The sequence below is a fragment of the Euwallacea fornicatus genome, chromosome 8, assembly GCF_040115645.1.
Source record: "Euwallacea fornicatus isolate EFF26 chromosome 8, ASM4011564v1, whole genome shotgun sequence".
Classification (NCBI taxonomy): domain Eukaryota; kingdom Metazoa; phylum Arthropoda; class Insecta; order Coleoptera; family Curculionidae; genus Euwallacea; species Euwallacea fornicatus.
In genome coordinates, this window is record NC_089548.1 from 752705 (window position 1) to 778815 (window position 26111).

A 26111-nucleotide genomic window follows, 5' to 3' on the forward strand; every position below is an offset into this window, starting at 1 on the left:
GATTTGCAGAATGTTAAAAGTTAAGGTCATTTAATAAATTAATAGTATTAGTTAATAATAGTAGATAATAATACAGATATTATTTAATAAATATCTTTATGCCCCAATAACTCGACAATGAATTGATTTAAGACATGTATTTTTATGATTTTTTTTCTTTAGTTTGTGCTAGAGAATACCTGTTTCAAATGATGCCGTGGAATTTTCTAATCTTGTGGGATCCGTGATTTGATTCAATTTATAAATTGATAAATGTATAAGGAAACTAAACGAAATTTGAACAAAAATGAAATGAAATAAAATTTAGGTAATAGAGCGAACAAGCAAATTTTTCTATAGGATTTTATGTACTGAGGCCGTCAGAATATACACTACATTGTATAGTAGTTAGAGGTAACCTACTCTCGTATTAAACAGCACTTATTACCTAATATTCATATAAAATTTGAAAGCTTTAATTGCAGTAGCTGAAGCACAATAGAGTAAAAAGCCAATTTTTTCATAATTTTTAACATCCGATAACTTCGCTACCGGTTGAGATCGGACGCATGCTTATATGAACTTTTTTCCTTATTTTGTGCCGGAGAGTACATAGCTCAAATAGTGCGGTGCAATTCAGAAACACCCTGCAGAGCCGAGTGGGCCCTTGAGGACACCCCCTGTATATTTCGTTCTGGCCTGGATTTAATGGGTAAAATGTGCCTCGTTACGCAATCCCTCGCATGAATGAGATCGATTCTGTAGTCACATAAATCAATCAGAGTCGTTTGAATTTTTACATTCTGTCGGTGTTTATTTGCAGTGTTTATAGCTAGGAGTATAGAAGCAGCTCTGACGTTCTACGTCACTAATGTATAAAGGTATTTAGGAGTGACGAGCTGAGCCAGAAATAGAACCAGAAGTAATTACATGGAGTACAGTTCAAAAGTTGGAATTTTTCTCGCAACACCGAACGACGAATCCTATAATAATTACTAAAAGCTGTTGGTGAACTCAGAGAAGGCTACGATTCATTGAAGTTGCATTATAGTAGTAGAGAGAACATAGTGAAAAGTGCTAATTTTGTAAATGTGCGGGATTAGCGATAAGGTGTTAATTACTACGCAGTGGGAGAGTTGGACAACAAAACGCACAGTTTTGATATTAATTATATATATTTCAGCCTTAGAAAAGATCCAGGTGTAGATCAAAAATCTGTTGTCTTAAAAAGCTGAACGTAGCGATAGACGTGGTGGTGGCGATTGTAGTAACTAAAAAATATTTTTTTCTGGAGGAAACAGAAAAGTAGAAAGAGGAATATGAAAGAAGAAGAAGAAACGAAAGAGCAAGAGAATGAAAATAAAATATAGAAATAAAGAAATAAAGAAGAGTAGTTTTAAACTTTTCGCGCTAACGTAGAAGCACGTCGGGTGATTCAAAAAATAGGCTCGCCCTTATAACTGTTTTATTTTTAATTTTATAAAGTTGAAATTTGAATTGAAGCTATATGAGAATAGAGTCGATTGGTTGACATTAATGGCGTTTATCTAGCACCTCCGGTTTAACCGGAAATGACCCCAACAACTTTCGATTTTTAAATGTAATGCCCTATAAACTTTTACCTCTTCGGAATTTAGAGGTCATTTTTAGTCTAAAAATATGTCATTGTAAAAATGTATCTTTTTTGTGAAAAAATTTATACGCTGTCAGTATGTGGAGAATCTCGTCAGCGGCATTCTGGTACTGTGCGATTTTATGCGGAAAGGTTCCCACTTAGAAACCATCCAGGCCGTCATTACTTTAAAAAATTAGTGAATAAAATAAAACGGGAGAAGCTAATAAAGAAGAAAACTCTATTACCAGTGAAGGTAAAGAAATCGATGTTTTATTTATTGCAGAAGTACATCAATTCGTGAGATAGCTCTAGAATGCGAGATTAGCTATTCATCAGAACGTCGAGTTTTGAAATAACTTCTGTATTCCTGTGGTTATCAACAAGTAATTAATTGAGATATTCAAAATGACCACTCTGTTGTTCTCGTCAAGCAAAAGTATTTTGAACTGTTTTCCTCATAACATTGCCCAATTGATTTGGGGTAATATTATTTAACGACCTAGGAACTTTTTCTTTTAACTCTTCCCGATTGTTAGAAAGAGTGATCTACACTTGGGCTTTAACTGTACCCCAAACATAAAAAATCAAGGTTATCATCAATCAGTTAAGTTGGGCGATCTACAAGTGTTTATACAGATTATTCGTTTAAATTGGTGTAAATTATTGTAGTATCGGGATTTAATGGGATATCAAACTCCAATACTAGAGTAGATATGGGATGGTGGTTATACCTACTAAAGAAATCACAGTTCAAGAAATAAAGCTAAAAGTGTGCGTTTAGTAACGAAAAAAGGAACAAAAGAAAGAAGAGCAAGCGGACCGAGCCCTGTCTTATCTCAGCTCGTCGGTTTTTTGGGACTGCCCGGGTCAGCCTCTTCTTTTTTCTAACTAAACTTACTGCTACTTGGGTTCTCACCCCGCTTGATCACATCTGGGCACCAGATGCCCAAGGATGATCACTACAATTGCCTTATCATAATGATTTAAGTATGGGACGCGGCATTGCGAACGGAAAGGACGAATACAGAAATCTAGGAACTGTCGATGGTCAATTGAATTATGGCCCGGTTTCGTGATCCTACATTATTAGTATTCAATTGCCTAGGTGACCATCTGATTGGTCTATTAGTACCAATCCATTGATTTTCAAAATTTTCTTAATATATATATATAAGAGAATTGTGAGGTGCAACACCATCATTCCGAAAATAAATATTAAATAGTCCTTCTAGAGGCAAATTGTCTAAAAAAGTTAATATTTCTCCATTTAAAAAATTTAAATATCGTTCCGCAGTTAGTTGGCCATCGAAAATTATAGGCCCCATAAACGAGCATAAGAGTTCTGTAACTAATTTGCTTTTAATATTCTCAGGAAAAATTATCAACAAATTTCCGTCCTAATAATACCAGCCAACAGTTAAAGCCGAATCGTTCTTGACGATCACCTTCCATCATCAAATGTAAATTATTTTGAGACCAATATTGCGTATTGTTTCGATTCAAAAGGCCGAAATTAGTAAATGTAATCTCATCAGAAAATAATATTACGGAAGGAAACCATGGATTTAAGGTTAAATCTCCAATAAACCAGGTGAAATAATTTAATCGCCTTTGATGATCTTCTGGATACAAATGTTGGTGCAGTGGATATTTGTATGAGTGGTATTTAAATCTCTTCAAAATTCGACGCCCTGACAAAAAGCTAATCTCACATTCGAGAGCTGTCTCATGAATTGATGTACTTCGAATAACTTTAACCATATGTGGAACATCGATTTCTTTCTCTTCACTAATAATAATTTTTTCTTCTTCGTTAGTATTTCCCTTTTTTATTTTATTTAGTAATTTTTCAAAATGGCGAATGGTTTCAAAGTAGAAATCTTTCCCTATAAAGTCGCACAGCAGCGGAAGGCCGTTGGCGACATTCTCCAAATGTAAACGGCATATCGATGTTTTCACGAAAAATATATATTTTCTAAAATGACATATTTTTAGACTAAAAATAGCCTCTAGATTCCAAAAAAGTAAAAATTCATAGGGCATTATATTTAAAAATCGAAAGTTGAAGTCGTTTCCGGTTAAACCGGAAGTGTTAGATAAACGCCTTTAATGTCAATCAATCAGCTCTATTCTCATATAACTTCCCTTCACATTTAAACTTTCTAAGTTTGAAAACAAAAAAGTTATAAAGGAGAGCCATCTTCTTGAATCACCCGGTATACATTACCGGTCAAAAATATTTTGGCATTCTTATTTTGTTACATTGTTTAAATAAAAAGAGAGTGTAAATATTCCTTTTGAATACATTTAATTACTTTTCTCTAACACAATATTTTTGCACGAAAATATAGCAATTAATATTAGCCTGAGGAGGTTATTATTAACGAAATAACAAATTGAAATAAAATCGTTATGGGAAATTTAAAAAATGCGGCGTAACAACAATTTAAAATGATTCGGAGGGGAAATTTGGATTTGTTTTTGTTATTGTTATTTCACATGATAATAAAAACGTTGCTGTGTTAACGATTTGGCATAATAAATCGAAATTAAAATTAACATGCTTAAGTTTTCGCAGTGATAAAATCGTGTGTGAAATGAAGTGTTAAAAAATGAAAAATAATGTCTAAAAGAAGAGAGTAGACATTAAAGTATGTGAGCTTATAGCAACTTAACATAAGAAGGGCAAAAGCAACCGACAAATTGTCAAGGAATTGCATGTAGTTCACTCCATCGATTACTATATTGTAAAAGAAGTAAAAAAACTAGCAGTTTTCTAATCAAAGAATGGAGCGGGAGACCAAGAGCGAGTACATCTGTAGATAATTATGCAATGGCATTGATTAGGAGGAGAAATTGATGTAAAACAGCACCAGAAATTACTGCAAAAAAATACTAAACGGTCAAATTCAGTTAGCGTTTCTATGGTAAAACGTAGCTTAAAGGAATAGGACCTTCATAGACGAAAAGCTATGAAGAAACCCTTCTTCTTATGCAATCGGAATAAACAGAAACGACAACAACGGTCTCGGGAATACCAACATTGGACGATAGAAGAGTGAAACAAAGAGCTATGGAAAAATGAGTTAAAATTTTAACTGTTTAGTTTACGAAGATGTGTGTTTGTTCGGAGAGCAGAAGGCGAATGTGCTAGAGAGGAGTGTTTTCTCCTTACTCTTAAATATGGAGGTGATTTAGTCATGGTTCGGGGCTGTTTTGCTGGCATAGCTGTGAGTAGCTACGCGAGGATCGAAGGAGTTTGTAAAAAAAGCAGGACAACGTGATATTTTAGAAACTCATGCGATACCTTCTAGACTAATGCTTTTAAATCAAAATTTTGTGTTATAATAAGATAACGACCCAAAACATACATACAAATTATGCGAAAAATATTTATACGATTTCAAAAAGGAAGGTATTGTTAAATTAATGGTTTGGCCTCCTCGGGGTCCGAATTTAAATTCAATTGAATTGTTGTGGAACCAATTAGACGGAACGATACGCCAGTTGGTCTGCACATCAATCAATGACTTGTTGAATAATTTAGAAACAGCTCAGGACAAAATAACACTTAAAATTTTGAAGAAAACTCTTGGCATAGATACGTCGATGATGCGCTGCAATTATTTAATCATGAAGAGGACATATAGATGCAGTGTCCATTCAAATACATGAAATATTTTTCAATTTTTTAATATGTTTTTTATTAATTAACTTTTGTTCAAGATTAACGAATAAAACATTACGTCTGTTCTATGAATTTTGGTGTCAATTCTGATGAAACGATAGGCGCCCATATACTTTCGAGCGGTACTGTATGTAGCATACATAAAGTAGATTGTTACATGCTACATTATGAAAGGGAAATCTTATAAATAAGTCAAAATGGATTAAGAACCCCTTTTTATTATATTTAAAATATAATTATTTTTTAAACAAGTTCCATATAATTCTATTTGCTGGCACCTTCTCAACATCAAAGTTAAGGATTGTCAAGACTGATAAGTTTTTGTACGAATGTTTTCTAAAAATGCGACAAAATCTTTCCAGAAATAATGGAAAAAACATTTAGTTTGTATTACATGGTTCACTGCATTACGTTTTTCCCAACCTGCGATAAATTTTGACGCTATAGGAAAGCCCATTGACCGAAGGACGCTTTTAAATCGAGATGGAGTAGACGGGGCAGTTACTTGGTTTGAAGAAACTTACTTTGTTTCGAGCACCGACCGAAGACTTCAAAGAAACCATTTGGTAGTTTCCAAACTTCTTAGCCAGCATCAAGAATTTGGTACAGTTAGTAGAAAACGTTATTCTGCTCGAGAAAGGATAAAACCTCGTGAAAACCGCAGTTTGGAAGACCAACACTCCAAAATACAGCAAGAAACATTGGTGGTATTAAATCCAGCCAGACTATAAGAAACAAGTTTTACGACGTAATTATACGATCCAAAGTCAGGGCTGTGAGGCTCTAGTTAATCCGTGAATATTGGAGAGCGTGATTAAATTTTTCCAGAAACCATATTGATTGAGACATGGACCATTGAGGACACGTTTTCTTTACAAATGAGTCAAGATATCGACGTAGTGCAACGATGCACCTATTCGAGCATGGAGAAGATGTAGAGGTACGCGATATTTACCGTCAAATATGAGAAAAACTTTCCATTTCGGAGGGGGTTCCATTATGGTCTCGAGAGGAATATTTTTAACGGGGCGCACCACTTTGCATATCTTTCGAGATAGAATTGTGAATGGTCGTCGGTACTTTGAGGAGATTGGAAAACCTTACGTCACCCCATTTGAAGCAGAAGAAAACTTTATTTAGATAATACAAAATTCCACACCGCTCTATTACTAACGCTGTATCTTTAGGAGCGCAATATCGAAGTTTTGGAGTGGCCAGCTAATTTCTCAGATCTGAACACCATAGAACATTTCTGGGATGTTCTTCAGAGACGGTTGAGAGATCGTTCAAGTGCCGAAAATTTAGATGACCCGGCAGAAATGCTCCAGGAAGAACAGAACACCATTCCAAGGGAATATATAGTAAATCTAATCAACACTATGCCCAGACGGTGTCAATTTCGATTAGCCCAAGGCAGATACACCTGTTATTAATTTTCTTTGTTTATTGCATTTATTAGGTTTTGTTTCAAGAACACTATTTGGTAAAAAAATTAAATACTTGCAGTAATTTTTTTAATATTTTTATAATTTTCTGTTGAATTTTTAAAAACTAAATGTTATGTTTAAGCCTGATGATTTCCTAAATTACCTAACATTTGTTAAAAAAAAATGTCGAATAAATTTTATGAGCATTTATGGGAGTAGTTCTTAATTTTTTTTTACCAGTTTAGCATCAATCCATGCTATGGTCAGGCGACGGCCCTCCAAAATTGTTTGTTCGGGCTCTCAAGAATAGCACTTTTAAGGTATTTTGATAATCCTACAAAGTAATCCTGAATATCCTTACTCAGAACACGAATTGAATGACCACACGATTGTCACGAAACAAAGCTGGCTTCATATCAAACAAAAATAGTTATCATCCTATCGTTTATAGGTTCTAACTTGGCACATCCTGTATATTAGTACCATCTTTTGGTATTAAATCAATGAATACTTACCCTGTTGGTTTTTGCTATTTTCAATCACCGTACATACAGATTTGTCAAAAATCAATTTAGGGGTAAAATAAATTTTGAACACGAGGGAAAGGGAACCCTTTTCCTCTGCATGATCAAAACCAGTGTGGAAAACACGCTCGCAACTTGAAAATTATAATTAATTCGATCAGTGGACCATAAATATCCAATCTCCTTGGTCACAAACAGCGCATTAATGGCTGAAGCAAATTAGCAGGAATATGCTTTAGGTGTTTTGTAGTAGTGCTAATAAATTCTGTAGTACTCTGGGAAATCAAAAGCGAGAAACCTCATTAATTTGTTTTCAACTGTCCAAGAGAAAACAGAACGTGCTGCCGTTTAAAAATAAACTGATATTTATTTCGAATTTGTTCCGTTATATCTTTGAAGTGGCGACCTTCGGTAATAGAAGGATATGATGTAATATCGTTCCATAATAACTTGGTTTTATCACTGAGGAAAAATCAACCCTTAGCAGGTGAAAAGTGTCTTAATCGTGGCGGTGCGTCACTAAGCTACAGGTCTAATATCTCTCATCATAGTAACTGATATTTCTCGCTTTTGTTTGATACGGCACCGCGATTGCAGCAAATACCATTATTTTTAGCCTAGCGTTATATAAACATTTCAGAGGCCATTAAAATTGCAATATTTAATTAAAGCAAAGGCCAGTTCTTCAATGAAACTGTCCCGATTTATTAACCTTCCACACTACGCAAAAAAACGGTCTTGACTGAAATAGGGTCCTCTATAGTGTAATAATTGTGTCGCCATTTTGTCAGGAAATCTCCATATTATTATTTATAGTATTAGCAGAGTAATACGATTATTGCGTCTATAATTCTGTTGTTTATGCTCCGCTTTAGTAAAGCTTGAAGTAATCCACACTTTGCGTCCGAAATAGTTTTGTTTAGTGTTGCCTTGCCCAGTACATTGCACATTATAAATGGTAAATAATCAGTTTTTCATCATGGGATTTATCCTGTTAAACTATTTATAAATTACTGAGATACACGATATTCAGCTTTGGTGTCCGACATTGGTGCTTTATTAATTGCTTCTTGGCAACTATGTGCATTCATACTTAATGTAATAATTATATGCTGTATAGCGAAAAATAACACAAGATATTTTGTAAAAGGTCATAGCGAGTTCAATACCATAATTTTTTATGCGTAAGATAATTGAAATAATGGAAAAAAGGCAATAAAAAAAATGCATGGTTTGGGTAATGTGTGACTCAACAACACTATTTACGCTTACTTAGTAAGTCTCCCTCATCGACAATCCCATAATTTTGCAGAGGTTCCGAATTGGAAGAAATTTTACAAAATATCTCTGGTATTAGTGATGGTGAAGGGCTCTTATATGATCAAATTCTGAGAACTGAGAGTGACTTGAATGATGCAGTAATCGTAAATAAACCTCTTGCAGATTGAAGTACCGAACCTGATGATGAAAATGAATAGTGTCATCTCTCACGTAACTTTTATGGAAAAAACAATTTCAAGTCTAAGGTTCTTTATTCATGTTCGAAAACAATAACAGAAAACATCGTTTTATGCCTCCTTTGGTTAAGAAGATCTGTGGTAAAAAAACCGCTTACTACCCTTTACGAAGCATGGTGGTCCCTATTGATGAAGGAGTCTGAGCGTTTTTGATAAAAAAAACTTTGACCCTCTGTATCTGCTAAAAAAAACCTCATTGGACATTGACTTATATAGTAAACTGACATTATTTTTGGACTTTCAATGCGCTATTATAGTTACACGGCTTAAAATTGAAACACTTTATATATCTTGAAAACTATTAATTTTAAGAAAGCCAACACATTAATAAACTTGTATTCAAATTGAACGTAGAACCCGAAAATACAATAATACAGACTGTAACATGTCATCATGAAGATATTTCAGGTGGTGATAGCATTTTGCGGAATAATAAAATAATGCTAATGAACTCATAGTCAAAAGCGCACCATTTTCGATATACAGAGTGGTAAAATATCACATTTCTCTCCCATATTTTACATTTTCTGACCTATGCTTGGGTTAAATTTTAGGAAATTTTGTACACCTATTTTCATCACGACCCTCTATAACAAAATGTTAAAGTAGTCGATAGTAATTTACAGTTTGTTATGTTTTCTGGGGACATGTACTATTTTATGTTGAATTAATAGAATAGTTTACGTTGGTTCTCTTTTATGGAACACCTTGTATGAACTCCAGTGCCAAATAAAAATTCCTCCTTCAATTCTTGAGTTTTTTTGGTTGCTTGCAGTATTTTCGTATCTACCACCGTTTTCGTAGAATTTGAAAAAATATCCATCGATTCAAATTAATAAAGTCCAGTCTACATTTTCTGGTTTGCAATCTAGGCTGCCATGGCTGAGTGTCAGCCATTTTAATAATTTTGTTTTGATTTTTGACATTTCGCTTTTTCAAAAAATTTTAAACTTTTCCACCCTGTATACTGAAGATGGTGCGTTTTTTACCATGAGCCGATTAGCATTTTTTAAAATTTTGTCGAGTACTATCGACCCCCGAAATATCTCCATAATGATATGTTACAATTTATATATAGGGTGTTCCATTTAAGATAAGGGAAAAAGTATTGACTTTCGCTTAAACCGGAAGGGTGACATCATCGAAGACATTTTTAATGAAGTCGCACCAAGGCTTTTACCAAAGCATTAAATTTTCGTAACTGTTATTCATATTTTCTCAAACCGTCTAATGGTGGTTTCCGATAGGACGGCCCGTATAACATGATACAGGATAGAATAGAACAATGCTAGATTTACTTAACTTCATTAAATTAAAATTCATGTTAAACATAAATCATCAAAATATAACAAATGTTCATGAGTTAACGCTGCTGTTGAGTATATGTATGTGTGCACACCACAATAATACTCCAGCAATTGAGTGTCTATTTTCGATCAAGATCATTTTCCGCCTGTTTATTTTCAATTATTACGATGTGGAAAATCTATAAATTTATACCCAGAGACCTACTTGGAACATTTATTAATAATGTTTCTGGGTTAAGGATTTATGACAATTTTGTATAGGGACTTGACACCAGACCAAAGTTACAACGTGATCAGGAATCTTTCTTGGATAGAGACTCAAGAACCCTTCTGAACTAACGCATTGTCGATTTCGGGGGAGATCTTGGAATGTGAAGTGGCCAGACGGGTTCTTGAATCGTTCTAGGATGGTTTCTTGACCCGTTGGAAAAGCCAATTACGTTTGGTCAGCAAAGCTTCATTATTAATACGTCCAGCTAATGGAAATAGTCAAGTGACAGGTGGTTAGATGTATTATCATCACCATCATTATTTCAAGTATTTCCTGGAATGTCAGAGCGTTCCGGCAACATTTATCTTTTGTCAAAATAAGTCGTCCATCCACTATATCTTGCGTATAATTTGGGACTTATCTTTTTTAATTTCTGACTGGCGCTTGGCATCAATGAGCTTAAAATGCCCGTTTGATGGCTCCATAGGAGCTAAATATATCATGTGGAAGAACACTCTGGATTAGTGTCCGCTAAATGTTTGCCATAATTCATAATTAAAAATTCCTATGCCACCCTGTAGGCATATAAGCTTCTCCACTGCTCTTGTAGCGAAAGAAATGTCTCCATATAAATTTAACTACAAAGTTACTGCTGGCAGGAATATATTGGTCTTCTGGCTGTAATCTCTTGTATGCACTCAATCACATCTATATTTTAGCGTGCACTGGTCAGTTGTATGTTATCCAGATAATCACACCTGCAACTTTATCTTTATGTATTTCACTCTCGTAGCATTTACGATTTTCCTTCATCACTTACTCATTGCTTCTGCAGTTGGGTAATTTACGTTCGATTTATACGTGGATTACAGTTAATGAAATATATTCGCATTTATATATGTGGCGTAAACAGAACTTATGCAACAGAACCGCAACATAAACAGGACATTTATTACAGGATGTCGGGAAGTGCCGGAGCGACTAATGAACATGGCGGGTCAGCTAAGGTGGTTTCGATCTGCTTGAAATAGCAACTAGTTTTTTGGAGCGGATGCATGTTTATTTCACAAAATTTGTCTTCCTTGCTAAAATCACGAAGAACTGGTTTGATACTTTGTTCCGTTGACGGGATCCATTATTTCCATGTCATTGTTTGCACTTTTGCCAATCTTTGCCTGCAACATCACTTTGAAAATATTCGGGTTAATGTTGTTTGTGAGACGCCCCTGGCCTCTGACTACGTCGCTGACCTTTGGGTTTTTCAGAATTTTGGCTTTCTCATTGGCTCTGCTATCACAATATTGGAAGTTATAACGAGTCAATGGCTGAATTTGCGGAGAGGTTGCCAAATATTTATCTTTTATTTTTAACCGAAAAATATTGTTTTTTGTTTAGTCACGTGACACAGTATCGGGATTTTACTAGGGCCTTATTTCGAATAATAATTAATCGAAATTTCGGAAATTGCTAAAGATGGGCATAGTGACTTTTAAATCGAAATGTTAAAAAAGAAACAGCGAACTTAAAAGGATAACGGGAATCTTGTGAACTGTATTAATTCTATTTATGCGATTTTTCGCGAGGTGTGTTAGTAAAAATGTACTTAAAAAGTGTATATATTCCTAGCCATATTGGATGTTTAGTCTGTTGAAAAAGATTACATTATGTTCGACACGAGCGGCGATGTTTGAAAAACGGATCAAAAAATTTACATTAAATGTTGTCGAAACGATCAGCAAAAAATATTATCTATAAATTCAATGCCGTTTGTGTGAAGCAGATCGGAAAAACGCCCAAATTTGTGGCAAAACAATTCGTGTGTTTCACACTATGAAAGTGCGCTCGCTCATACTTCATTGCTTGTTCATGAATTTTTGGCCATAAAAATACACAAATGATGCCGCAAACTCCATATTAAAATAAAAAAGAAAAGTAAAGAGAACTTCAAAGTGCCGTTTAGCAAGCATAGACAGAGCATAGACGAGGTTAAATGCGCGTCGCTAAAAGAGCCGGTTTTCAAAAATGTGAGTTTCAGAAGTGTTTCGGGGATTCCGAGAAGCCCTGGCATAAGTGTATGCTATCTAACGGGGTCTATTTTAAAGAATAAATAAAATTATATCCAAAACTTTTAAATTCTCGTTTTTTACTGAACATATCCTGTATAAAGGGTGCCCCATTCGGCATATATCAGGGTTGCTATTACGTTTTTATATAACCGAAAACGTCTTAAATCATCTTAAATCGAAAAATGTGTTTTCACGGGCTAAAGAACTCTTTAAAGTTTATCCATCGATCGTGGAAGAACTGGATAGTACTGATTTTCAACAGTTTGAACGCAACGTAAAGTGATTAATATTTCATCGGCCCTAACGCCGTCTCGGTCGTAACAGCTTCAACATACTTGAGCTCGGATCTATGAGAGAAAGTGGAAAATTAACTTCATGGAATCTGAAAATTTAGGAGACTAGAAAATGCTATCCAACATTAAGTTTTCTTCCGAAACGGGAAGAAGTTAGAATTCGAGAACAAGATAAGTGAACTAAGTGGACTAAACACCAGGGGGCCAGGGGGTTGAAAAAGTCGAAAAAAATTATTGGGGAATGTCATGGTTTTCTATTTTGGGAAATTTTCTGAAATCGTCCAAAATCTGTATCTCTCATCTTCACCAACAGGGAGGAGGCTACCGTGGAACTACGTTGATTAAAGTTAAATTTATACTGGCAGTATTGTAAGAACTGTTGTAGTGGTTATTCCAGCGAACAATGTGAAGAAGTATCTGAGCCAGAAGTTATTGGTTTTCCGAATCGAAAGCCTCTCGAACGAATAGAGAAACCTCGCACCTTCAATAAGAACAAAAACTCTGATGGATTACCTTTGGCGTTTCTTAAGAATTGTGGGAACTGATCCACTGGGTCAAATTTTGCAGTTCTTGTTCAAGCAGGGTAATTTTTCTTATTCGCTCTGGAACCGCTTTTGGCATAGACTAATCTTTATGTCTGGGTCGGAAAAGAGCATTAATAACTATTGGGAAGTTTTATGGCCTTTTGTTTTGACAAAGGTGTTTAAATCAATAATAATTACTGGCAAACTCTGAAACCGTCACGAATTTATGTCTCTTATCTTCAGAAGCAGGAACGACTCAACATGAGTTCAAGAACAAAAAAATTGAATTTGTCACCTTTGCTCTTGGAAACTACACTCGATATCTCTTATCATTAAAAACATTTTACCTTCGACGACCACCGGACCTGGATCAGTGATTGATGGGCTTTCTTTAATCTCCTGGCATTAACAAAATATGCCGATGGTGTTTGTACTAGAACTATGAGTCCACTAACTGTAACAAGGGCTCTGGCTTATGAAGTCATCTCTCTTGACCGAATTTGATGGAATCGTCGAATTTGTGGCGTGAGCATGTCTGATTTTAAAATGTTGGACAGAGATCTTTAAAGTACGAGGAGCGGGGCTTTGTTGGTTGCAGCTGAACCTTCCATTGACTCGAGGGTTCTTTCATGCTCTACTAACGCAAATTTTGAGAACGTTTCGGTTTTAGTCAAAATTAGCGAAATCAAAATGACTGCCTTCTGTGTTTATTTTTTCACCAAAATCTAGCATTGAGTTTTATATATTTTTTTTTTCAAAGAACGCTGATGGGGAATTTTAAAAAGTCCGGCTATTGATGTGAATGGAATTCTTCAATACAGTGATAGTTGAAAGTAAAAGACATCTACTCATCTGCTTCATTTTCCTTGATTAGAGAATCTTGGATGTTCGATCTTGGGTGGTAGGACATAAAGGTTCTCATCTCTCTGATCTAACAAGTTGGTTAAAACTGCCTCCTTCTTACACTTCATTTCTTACACCCAAATTTCAATACTTGCTATTCACCACTTAAGCATGCGCCTAGCTTCACATATTAAATAGGCGACTACTCTGCCAAGTCCTAAATACATACTGGCAAACAAAACTTTTCCAAATAGCTTTCTGCAATGTTGCTTTCTAAATTTAGCATGTTTACCGATAGATGTCGAGACTGCGTCTGGAACTGGTCCATGGATAGATGTCCAAGACTTAAGCGCTGCTCGCATGGATGCAAATGAGCAAAGTGTCCATTGTAGAGAAGTGTTTACGCGTAAAAATATACAGGGCGCCCCTGAGAGGTCTGTTTAAAAATGTATCACAGATTTTTGAGGCGAAAACATGACGATTTAACCCAATTTACCTTCGTTCAGTAGTGGATGATTTTCAAAATACAGGACGTCAAAGTGAAGATTAGAAAGAGGAAAAGAATGAATTTGTTTGTTATGCTAATATTTGAACATGATATCGCATAGGAGGAGCTTTTGGGGAGAAAAATCAAAATTCATTTACATTATAGAGGGCGCTGTCAGTGCTGGGTCAACTCTCTTTAAGGAAGCATTACTTTTTTTTATCACACGGTATAAAATTTATTTATGATTAAATTTGTGTTTTATGAAAAAAGGTATCTCGGTGCAAATCTTTACAAGCATTCCTTCTTAAGATATTTGAAGTTTGAAGCTCGCCGCGTGTCTCGAAAAATAACCTTAATGTACATATTTACTTATACAATACAGGAAAGTAAATAATACAAAAATTATGATAATCAAATCAAAATATGAAAATTAAAAAACTCATAAGAATTGACGATTATTTGAATGTTTTGATTATTTTTGTTTCGAGTGTATGGTGCAATATGTACCTTGAAGGTGTTTTTCAAGACACACAGAGAACTTCAAACTTCAAATATCTCAAGAAGGAATGCCCATAGAGACTGGTACTAACATACTTTTCCTTCATAAAACATTTAGGAAAACTCAGATTTAATCACAAATAAATTTTATACCAGGTGATTAAAAAATTACGCGCCTTTAACGAACCTAGCGCGGATAGCGCTCTCTACAATGTGAAAAAATAAAAAAATAATTAAAAAGTCTCTAAAATATGAACGGATTCGGAGCTGCCTCTCTGAAAAATTCCCCGTTGGGATATTTTGATTAGAGAATAGCATTACAATCCAAGAAATTAATTTTCTTCCCTTCTTAGCTTAACGTTAACATCCTATATTTTGAAAATCGTCTAATTTTGGACTAAAGAAAATTAAGTTAAATCGTCATGTTTTCGCCTCAGAAATCTGTAGGAGAATTTAGTGCAAATTTTTAAGAAGCTCCCCTGTATAATACAAACCGCCACTAAACATCAAATGTTGTCACTATAACAAAATCATAAATCCGATAGTTTCGCACAGTATTTTCAAGGAAATTATGCTAGACTGAAAAACGTCTATTTTAATCATTCCAGAGGTTATAAATAACACTACAATACGATTTTTTATTGATCCTATTTATACACATCGGTTGTAATCAATAAGTCCGGGCAATTTTGTAAACTATGCGGTCTCGGTTATTGTTCTTTGGCAGCTTTCCAATAAACAAGAACCTCGTGTATGTACATACCCATATTTCGTCTGAATCTGCGCCTTTTGTGACGGATCATAAATAAACGAGTTGCAGATGCAATTTGCTTTTTAACCATTAATTTGACTATCAGTAATGAGATGGTCAACCGACCAAAAGTTTCTTTATTAATGCATAAACTAAGGCAACTGTCCATTGTTATCAACATTAGGCTTCCTTTAGTCACAATCAATAATAGAAGTTGGAATGTTGTCAGAAACACCAAGTGAAAACCTTAATGAGCTTTTTGTATCTAACCCTATGACATAATTCACTTTCGAAAAAAAGGTGTCGAAAGTCCAGCTATTATTACTAAGTACTCTCTGTGAAATTCTGCCAAGATTCAATGTCCCATGGTATGCTGGATATCCTCGGATAGAAATGTCTTGAGAAGGAGAAATATCTTTCCAGAATTAGCTTTCTCTATAATATAAATCTTAACCAAAATATATATTAAAAGATGGCCTTAGCATTAAATTTTATAACCATTCCAAACCTGGATTTTACCAATTTCAGATTTAACGGTAAAAAGGATTTATTCCTAGCAATAATGGTGTAGTAAATTTTAATCGCGTTGGAAGTACGCTCCGTGAGTAATTAAAACAAAATGGCGATGTTTTCCATGGGCCGTCGCTGAAACACACCACTAAGATACGAAAATTACGGGCTTGTTGAAATTTTAGACCGGAACTAATGAGATTTTATATAAACAGTTTGGCTCTTGCTCTAGTGTTTTTAATGGAAAGTTTGCCCTAATTAGCTCCAATTTTGCTCCAAAATACTTTCAAAATGCATGTGTGTCTACACTTTTATTTTTGATTTAGACGGATCAAATTAAAACCAATTGACCCACTCTCGTTGACTACATACAATGTTATATACAGAGTCCGCCTTTGGAAGCTGACACAATCCGTACATGGAAAATTACAAGTTTAATGTATTTTTAAACTTTTGCATTTTGGTTTTGTTGAAGAAACCTGAGATTGTAAAAATATTATCAACATGATATGACTTCCGGTTACTCCGGAAATTAACGCTTACTTAATTTTTTTAATGGAATATGGCAGTTTTTTTTGTAATTTTTTTTTGTTTGAAAATAAGCACAAACTTCATAATACAATATATCACAGATTCCTAAATATTTTTGATTTTTTCTGGTTTTTACAACTTTTTTAATACTTGAAGAACGTTACTAAAACTCAGTTATTTTCAAAATTATTTGACATAAATCAGTGAAGTGAATTTTAAATTACTGGAAAATGAACATGTTTTTATAGAGAATTCAACAATTGAGAAAAATATTTGAAAAAGTTTTATAAAGAAATGATTGGAAGTTAGAATTTTTAATCGAAAAAAAATCCTTTTTAAATTCGAAAAGGTAATTTTTTGTAATAGCACCTTAAAATCATTTTTGCGCTATTCTATTGCTAATAACAAATTAACAAATACGATATACATCATAAGTGCCAATATTTTTTGAGTAAATCGAAAAAAACTAAATTATTTTATACTGTGAAGATAATAGATATATCACCACACCATTATCCGATTAAGTAGCTTATTTTAATTGCTTGTTTTACATAAAATATTGTTTCTCTTACACCATTAACCACCAATTAAGATTGCATGGCGAAGATGTGAAGTTTCTTCAATCCTCTTTCGCCTCAAGAATTTCATTAAGTTAGGAATGATGATGTTATGAAATAAGTTCCACAAGACCTTCCATCTAATGGGCAACATTTTAACTATTTATGGTAAATTAGTTGTAAAGATTTTTGTTCATTATTGTTAATTAAATCATCAGAGCAACATAATTTTTTTTCAATTACGTTTTTGCCTAATTTTCGACTAAAATTAAAACAAAACAAAATAAGCATTCAGCAACTTTATCGTGTAAAAGTGTGTTGATGTATCTATTACCTACGCAGTATACAGCAGTTTAGAGTTGTTTTCGATTTACTTAAAAAGTATTAACTTTTGATACTTACGATGTTTATCAAACTGGTTCATTTTTTCCTATCAATCGAATGGTGCAAAAATGATTATAGGGTACTATTTGAAAAAAATTACCTTTTTGAATTTAAAAATTTTAAATTTCAATAATTTTTTTCAAAAACCGTTTCAAATGTTTTTCTCAATTTTGTAATTGTCTATAAACATTTGTCAATTTTATTGTAATTTAAAATTTACTTCATAAAATTTTGTCAAATAGTTTAGTATATAATTAAGTTTTAGTAAAGCTCTACAAGTGTTGGAAATGTCCTAAAAATAAAAATAAATTAAAAACAGTCGGGAATCGGGAATATGTTGTATTATGAAAAATGTTTATTTTCAATAAAAAACTCATATTCACAAAAAGATGTCATGATCTATTAAAAAAAAAAAAAAAATGAAGGAAGAGTCATAACGGTATAACCGGAAATCATATCAGGTCGAATTAATTTTTAGGATGTCAGGTTTTCTCTGCACAATAAAAATACGAACTTCAAAAATCCATTAAATTTGTTATTTACCATATACGGATTGTGTCAGCTCCTAAAGGCGGACCCTGTATTGCTGTTTGAAATTATGTGCATGAGAATAATATGTGTCTCAAAAATGAAAACGCCTTGCGCAATGGGGCAAGCTTGAGATCACTTTATGTAAATAACCATTAAAATAATAACGTTAACTACTTCCTATTCAAAATACTGGCGCCATTTCTTATTAAAAATAAACTTGATCGCTTCATAAAAATAAGTCGTAAGTATGAATAAAACTGTTCGGTTCAATTTTTCGGAATCCACTCTTCTCTCCAAAAAACAATTGTAGACATTCATTCTAGCACTGACCATTTTCATTTAACTAGAAAGAATCGTGCTAGGACAGTTGCTTTTAAACTTTAGCTGTAACACATACCACTTTTTATAATAAACTTCCATTTTATTTTATATCAAATTATTAGTATCTATGGTGCATGCCGATAATAAAATGTGATTTTCTCAATGACGGTAGGAGACATCGATTAAAATAAGATATATGTTTGATGTAGGACAGTTATGAAAAAATCAAGTTGCGCAAAAAAAATACTGACTTCGTCGACTCACCAAAAAATGAATTAGCGTAAATGAGAAATTCTGACTTCTCGTGTATAAGGAAGACACATGAAGCATTTATTTCATATGAAAATAAGAACGGCTATGAGTGATTTAAACCGTCCCATTCTTATTACAATCATGAAAATTGTTTAAAAGTTACAGCAAAAATACTTTTTTTTTACTTCTTACTGTGAGAGCGAATAAGTTGCTAACGAAGGTTGCTAGAATTTTTTTTATATGAAGAACTGGCCTAAGTTCAGCTTTCTCTATAACACCTAGAATTTATGACATGGCTCTTCCGGACACCGTGTAGATTAAAAATTTGGTTATTTTAGGTTCGACTTCCCTTGGTCATTTTCCAAAAACATATTTTTCTGTAGATTACAATGCCTTCTATTTGGCAAATATCAAAAATATCATTAAGAAAATTTTGTTTTGAGTTTTATTTCAGTTTTAATTAAATAAACATTAAACAAACAACCCGTAACTAAAAACGTCGCTTTTCACAAATAACTTAGCAATTGCTTTTCTCAGGTAATTTAGGGTTTTCACGTAATAAATGTGTCTTCTGTCGTATTTTTTCATTTTTACCACGTGTTTTCGAAATAAATTATTTTATTTCGCCAAGCTCGCAGCGAAAGATAAAATCTAATTTAGAAAGGTATTTTTGGCAATGATTCCCTTTAAAAATACACTTAAAGTTTTATAGCTCATCCAGAACGTTTGCCGAAAACCACTTTAAATTACATTTTATGATTGATAATTGCTTACAGAACCAGTGCGACATTATTATACGTTTCGCCATTAAAATTCAACATTTGTTCAATTTTAATTTCACCACTATCGTCCTAAAACTTTAAATGGAATTATCACTACTCTTCCTTCCATTGTTTAATTAAAATACCCACCCAGAAAACTTCGAGAACCGAAAGGTGACGGTTCGTACACTTATTGTTAACATATATGCTTAAGGTCTAAAAATACCTCTCAAAGTCGACATTGAATGCTGGAAGATGAAATAAGTTTTGTCCAGAAATAGAATTCTGGATGCTTCTTACGATAAAGGAGTCTACACACGTTCTGTTTGTATAATGTCAATGCCCCAAGACTATTTAAAAGTTTAGTTATGAAGAAAGAATCATTCACTCCGAAGCACAGGGATAATCCACAAAGACCATAAATATGAACTTTACTTACCGTTTCAATTAATCTTTTGTATCGCGCGCTTTCAAGTATGAAATTTCTCTTTTCCACACTATTTTAGTTGCGGAATGCAGAAACTGCGAAGCGAGTAGGTTTCAAGGAGTTTATAGGGATTTGCAATCAAATAAATCATGCAAATAGAACATTTTGAACTTTATTACTGGGTTGAGCATTCCGAGAATAGAACAATAAATTATTCAACGGTGACGTTGAGTAATAATTGAGGCTGGTTATGACATTTCAGATTGTTTCCTCAGAAAGTTTTGAATATGTGCATGAATAATTTGTCCACACGTCTCGAGTCTCAAAATATTTGTTCCCATGTTTATTTGCCATTAAACCATTATAAATGAATTATAAAATTAACCGTAAGATTGGAGCATCTCGCGTAATATATACTGCGTGACATAGAAAAGAGGACACTCCGTAGAAATGGTTTTATTTCAATAATTTTTGGTATGCACGTTTCCTACTCCCAAACAAATTCTCTATTAAAAAATTGAACAAATTTAATTGGCAAAAAACAAAAAAAATAATTTGTCGGTTTTTCGCGGTGGTTTATACGTTCCTGTACACGTCCAAGCATGGTTCTAATGAAGTGATTAACGTCCCTTTGGGGATCTCATTCCAAAGAAACTGGACAACATAACATAGCGTCGCTAGTGTTTGCGGGGGGTACGGGGTAAATTATGTAAGTTTTTGCCTACAATGTCCCATGTATGTTCAATTGGTGACAAGTCCGGAGATAGCGGTGGCCAAAATAGCAAATTGACTACATTTCATTGGAAGAAGTCCCTAGTCACTCTAGCCACATGTGGTCGTGCATTATCTTGCTGGAAAATTGGATTTAAAACAGTTTCCAGATAAGGCACAAAATAAAGTTCCAAGATTTCTTGGATGTATCGTTGGAGTGGCATACTTCCTCTAATGAGAAGTAAAGGTGACCTGTCATCATATCACCACCTGTGCAATAGTACCCCAACACGTTACCCCTAGATTCTGATGGACATGCCTCTGTATTGTAAACTAAAGATCCCGTTTTTCACCTCGTCTTTTTCTTACTCTTGCCCCACTATCATGCATACCCAAACAGAATCTGGATTTGTCATTAAACACGATATTATCCCATTTTAGATTCCAATGTATTCGTTCTCTGCACCATTGCAATCGATTTTGTCGATGATTTAAGGTGAAGGGTAATACAAAATAGGAACGGTAGGAAAACAGTCCAAAACTTTTTATTCAGCGATAAATGGTTCGAATCGCAATGGGTTTTCCATATTCAACAAATCAGTGATCCATCAGCGTTCTTTACGAGACGAATCTCTCTCATAGGGCCATAGTTTCAAGGTGGCGATCTTGGCGTTCTGTAGTTCTTCGAGATTGTCTAGTACCTCTCCTTCTGCCTGTTTGTTCTTTTTGGGACAATGCCTGACAACATCTCACTATAGTGTTTACACTACGGTTCAATCTAGTGGTGATTTCCCTAAACGAACGACCAGTCACTCATGGACTCACTATTCGATCTGTCTCAGACTTGCTTGATTGATCAAAATTTCGCTGTATTCTACATCTAGGAATATTTTATTAATCTAAAAACACACTTTAAGCACACTATATACCAATAAATGATATTTTGTAGTGATATTGTTGATATTTTATTGCAATTTTTATTTAAAAAAAAAACTTAAATTTCTGATAATTCGTAAATACATTGATAAATATGGCTAAAAATTTAATTATGTTCTCATGTACAAACATGAATACCACAAATAATTTAAATAAAACCATTTTTACGGGGTGTTCTCGTTTTTATGTCACGCAGTATACATATACCCGCGTTCGTAACCTTTGAGGATATTCTAACAGATTGAAACTCTTTTGAAATTAATTAGAAAACAAAATTATGTATTTATACTGTTAGAAAGCATTTAATATATAACAAAACTAAACTTTTGCTGGTAGACTTCTAAATCATATTAATTTACTCCTATGTTGTAAGTACGACTCAAAACGCCCTTCTTATAACTTCCTCATTAACGCTAATACAAAATATCACCTCCACGATTATTGATCACAGCTCAAATTCTATCGTTAATACTCGAAATGATGTTAATTACCTCTTGTGACATCCTTAAACATTTTTCTAAAGGTAAGCTCCCGGAATCGAAAAGTACAGTGAATGTCATATGTGGTGAAGCTCTTCTTTGAAACACGTTCCAGACATGCTCAATTGAATTCAGATCTGGCCATTGTGCTGGCCATGGAAATGCGACGGTTCCTTCATTGGTTAACCAGTCTGCCACCATACCAGTGATATATAACCGAGTATCATCATGCATGAGGTAAAAGCTCTGGCCAACAACGCCAGCAAATGGTCGGTGTGCAGGGTCAAGAATTGTATCGATCTACTCTCGGAGTCGTTAGGGGGATCGATTTGGAAAAACGAGGTCAGTCCTGCGGTCAATAATTATTCCGGTCGATACCATTATTGTATCACCTCTCTATGAATAGACTTCCTGAACATGTGAACGTTCAACGTTTCCAGGCAGTCTCTTATTCGATGAGAATCTGGGCGAAATCCAAATTTGAATTTGTCAGTGGGTAAAACTATACTCAATTAATTCTATTCCAATTTCGATATTCTTGACAACACTGTGCTCTTGCAGCGCGATTGCTTCTGGAAAGAGGTGGATATCTCAGTGGTCTTTGCCCATGAAGATTAGCTTCATGTAGACGATTTCTAACAGTATCTGGGCTTATAGTCACTCGGTGTGCTCGTCGTAAATCTGCAACCAATTCCGATGCCCTAATTGCAGGTTGCGTTCTAGTTGTTAAAACTAAAAATCGATCTTGAACTACAGTCGTAATGAATCCACGTCTTGGAGGTTCTTCGGCTGGAGTTCCAGCTTTTCCATAAAGCGTCGATATAATCGACCAATTTGACATTTTGGAAAACAGCCATGCGTTCAGCTACTTCAATTACTCTTAAACCAGCTTGAAGAAGGTTTATCGCTCTATTCATCCCATTCAGAGTTAAATGTTGTCGTTCTATAGTTAAACACGATATATTCAAAGCATGTGCTAAAAAAAAATCAGCTAGTATCGAAGCAATATAATTGAATCAAGTTGACGATTTAGCAGAGCACAAAATTCCAACATTTTCATAAACGCAAAAAAATGGTTTATTTACTTTTAGATTTTTCCAGTCAAGCAAAATATGTATACAGAGTCAAGACTTGCACTAATACAATACAGCGTAAACTACAATTGAAATCACCTGCCATCGGTTTTGTGTGTGTGTGTGTTTTTTCAATATTTTCAGTCTTTTCCGATGTGTATAACATGCAGTGAGTGTTTCATCATGGTTAAATTTGCACGTAAGTGAGACTTCAAGGAAACAGGAACGCAAGTCTTGTGTAAACCCCATGACTTTTCCCTTAAATTTCAACTTTGAAAATTTCTGGAATCTTCTTGCTCAGCATTCATTCAATTGATATATTCTTTATCTACAACGTTTCAATTCTGCTAATAAATTTCCACACACGTGGTCTTCTTTATTTACGAGACTATTCAACCTGTATCTATCATCTCCTTTCGTAGTAACTGGTGATTGAATGGTAGTAATATCTATCTATCTTTGCCGCAAGGGTACTCTTTGCTTGCATGAATATTTCGGACGTCAACACACCTTTCTTGACCATCAACGTCCGTCTTGATCAGCAGAACTCAGAGATTGAGGTATACCGTTATTCGCATCTCTTTATGTGCTGGGGAAACATTTCCACGGCGATCTCTCCTTTGACCTGAAGTCTGAAGTCTTCGTTTAGGACGTATTTTTATCTAGCTCATAGTCGTTAGTCTGAACGCTAGGATGTCGTCCTAATTGTCTTTCCCTGGAGATCCAACTGGAATATTTTCCTGGAAAGTCCATGCTCATCCTGTTAGATATCAGTTGCTTAAATTTGTTGCTGGAAGCTAGCTCAGGAATCAGTCTTCATGAATTCCTAAGAACTCCTACCCCCAACTCGTTTATCTAGTCTTTGTGTTGCTCCCAAACAATATCGAAGGAAAAAACTAGTTTAATTGGTTCATTAACTTATTCTAAGTGTCAGCCTGTTCTCAAATGACAATCCTCAATCTCCCGTCCAGTTTGAATTGTCCAGGTCTAGTCGCCAGACAGCAATTATTTATCCACAACTCATCTTCGTGGTGCTTACAAAGTGTTTATTTAGTGTGATGATATTTCCAGGCTCCTCACCCGATAACCTTCGATTCACACTCAAATCAAAATTTGCAAAAATGATTCAGTCTCCCGTGACTCGTTCGCTGCAGTGAGTATCCGAAAAGTACCCTGTTTCCCGAAATAAGGAGAGCGATGCTACTTTAGTCGAGGCGTCGCGACGCGAGCGTTCGAATTTAATTCGCGGTTTTCGTGGGCGGTATGGTTCGGTAACTGACGATTAAAAACAGAAACTCACCCCTAAAAAGGGCTTTTCTTTGACTTTGCGGTAAGGGCAACTACGTGGTTGCAACTGAATTGAACTGAACTTGATTGACTTTCTGTGCGGACTTTCGCGCGAGTGTTTAGTGCGGTTCTTTTACGGAGTGATATGGAAAATGGAGTACTTCCAAGAATGGGAGGATACGGAGACAACCACCGAAACTACTACCAAGAGAACGAGGAAAGTCAGAAAGGTCGGTGTTTTTGTCAAGTAGTGTCAACCACTTATGAAAGTTATTTCTGAAAGCCCAAGGAATGGTTTAATTTGTTATCAGTGCCACAAAATGGAGATGATTTGCTCAGTTACTCGGCTCATTGCATAGCCAGCCTAACACCCAACAAGTCTTCGGCTTATTTGGTTTTCTGATCATTTTGCAGGGATCTCAGACAAACAACAATGAAACCGAAAATATGTTCCCTCGGTCTATCGAAACCGTTGCTAACACAGTTCCTGTTTTATACAAGCATATTGGCACCAGTAGCTTAATGATGTTTATATTTTCAGGTAATGACAGGTGTAATGTTTTGGATCGCACCCACTAAAAGCTATTTACAAAAAAATATGTTAATATTCTCTTTCATACTCTCACGTGTAATGGTAACGGTTTTCGTGGACTCTGCACTTCTAGTTCGCTCAGACTTTTCCTATTCTGAACCACCAGTCTCAGCCCTTATGTGCGCACAAGAAATGTTAAGTCCATATTGGCATGAATACGCATCCATTCACATTATAGCCCCCAACTTGGAAAAGCGACTCATTTCCAGGGCAGTGATTCACAATAAACCTTATTAGATTTACGTTCCAAAAAAACGTCTTTCCAAGATTTTTTTTGACAGTAGAATGAAAAATATGTTTTCCATTTTGAACTCGTGTGGGAAATGTTTCAATTAATCACAATAGTGAATCATTGCTAGGCACAGAACATGCTTGTTTGTAAGTGAAGCCTGATAATAATTCCGCATTTGAATCATGGGCGCGTTTTTTCTTTCATGTTGTACTACATGATAAAAAACCATTCTTTCAAAAAATATTGGCAACAGTAGTAGGTGATGAGCTGAACTGCGAGAAGTTTACCGGGAAAAATAGAATCTAGTTATATTCTTGTCTAGTAATATAGCATCTTATAATTTTGTAGCTGATTGTATTGTTTGCAATATGATTTACATAACATTTGAGGCTATGCTTTACTGCTAATGGCCTCCTCTCATTTTTTTGTTCTATTAGTCCTGACATGAATTCTCTAGCAACGAAGCGTTCCACGTTTCGGGATATGACGCCTTAATGCGCGAATATGATCCTTCTAAAACGTGTATGTCTCCGTCGTAATAATTAGGTGACCGGGGGAAACGATACTCAGATCGACCACAATTCGAAACGGAAAAATCGTCGCAAATTAAAATTTTGCTCACAGATTCACCCTAACGTTTCTACTGGGGGAGCATCTGCCCCTCGAAACCACTCCCCTCCACTGATTTACCCTGTTTGTAATCATCAGAGCATCCGCCTAAGAAATATTGTAGTTTCCAGTTAGTGGCCCTAGCAACTGTAAATTTCTTTTTCGACCCTTAGAACTCTACATTCAGT

At 34.8% G+C, this 26111-nt stretch overlaps 1 protein-coding gene and 1 long non-coding RNA gene across 6 annotated transcripts in view; one reads left to right on the plus strand and one right to left on the minus strand.

Annotated features, from left to right (window-relative positions):
* tmod (tropomodulin) overlaps nucleotides 1-26111 on the plus strand; it is a 79882-nt gene that overhangs the window by 11342 nt on the left and 42429 nt on the right. The window contains exon 1 of one of the 5 annotated variants that reach the window (XR_010732375.1): nucleotides 23298-24720. The exons of the other annotated variants lie outside the window; for them this stretch is intronic. The gene's annotated coding sequence lies outside the window, so the exon portion shown is untranslated. Of the gene's footprint in view, nucleotides 1-23297; nucleotides 24721-26111 lie in introns of those variants that run through there. 5 annotated transcript variants of the gene reach the window in all.
* LOC136340853 (uncharacterized) overlaps nucleotides 1-26111 on the minus strand; it is a 92952-nt gene that overhangs the window by 4436 nt on the left and 62405 nt on the right. The window lies entirely within an intron of this gene.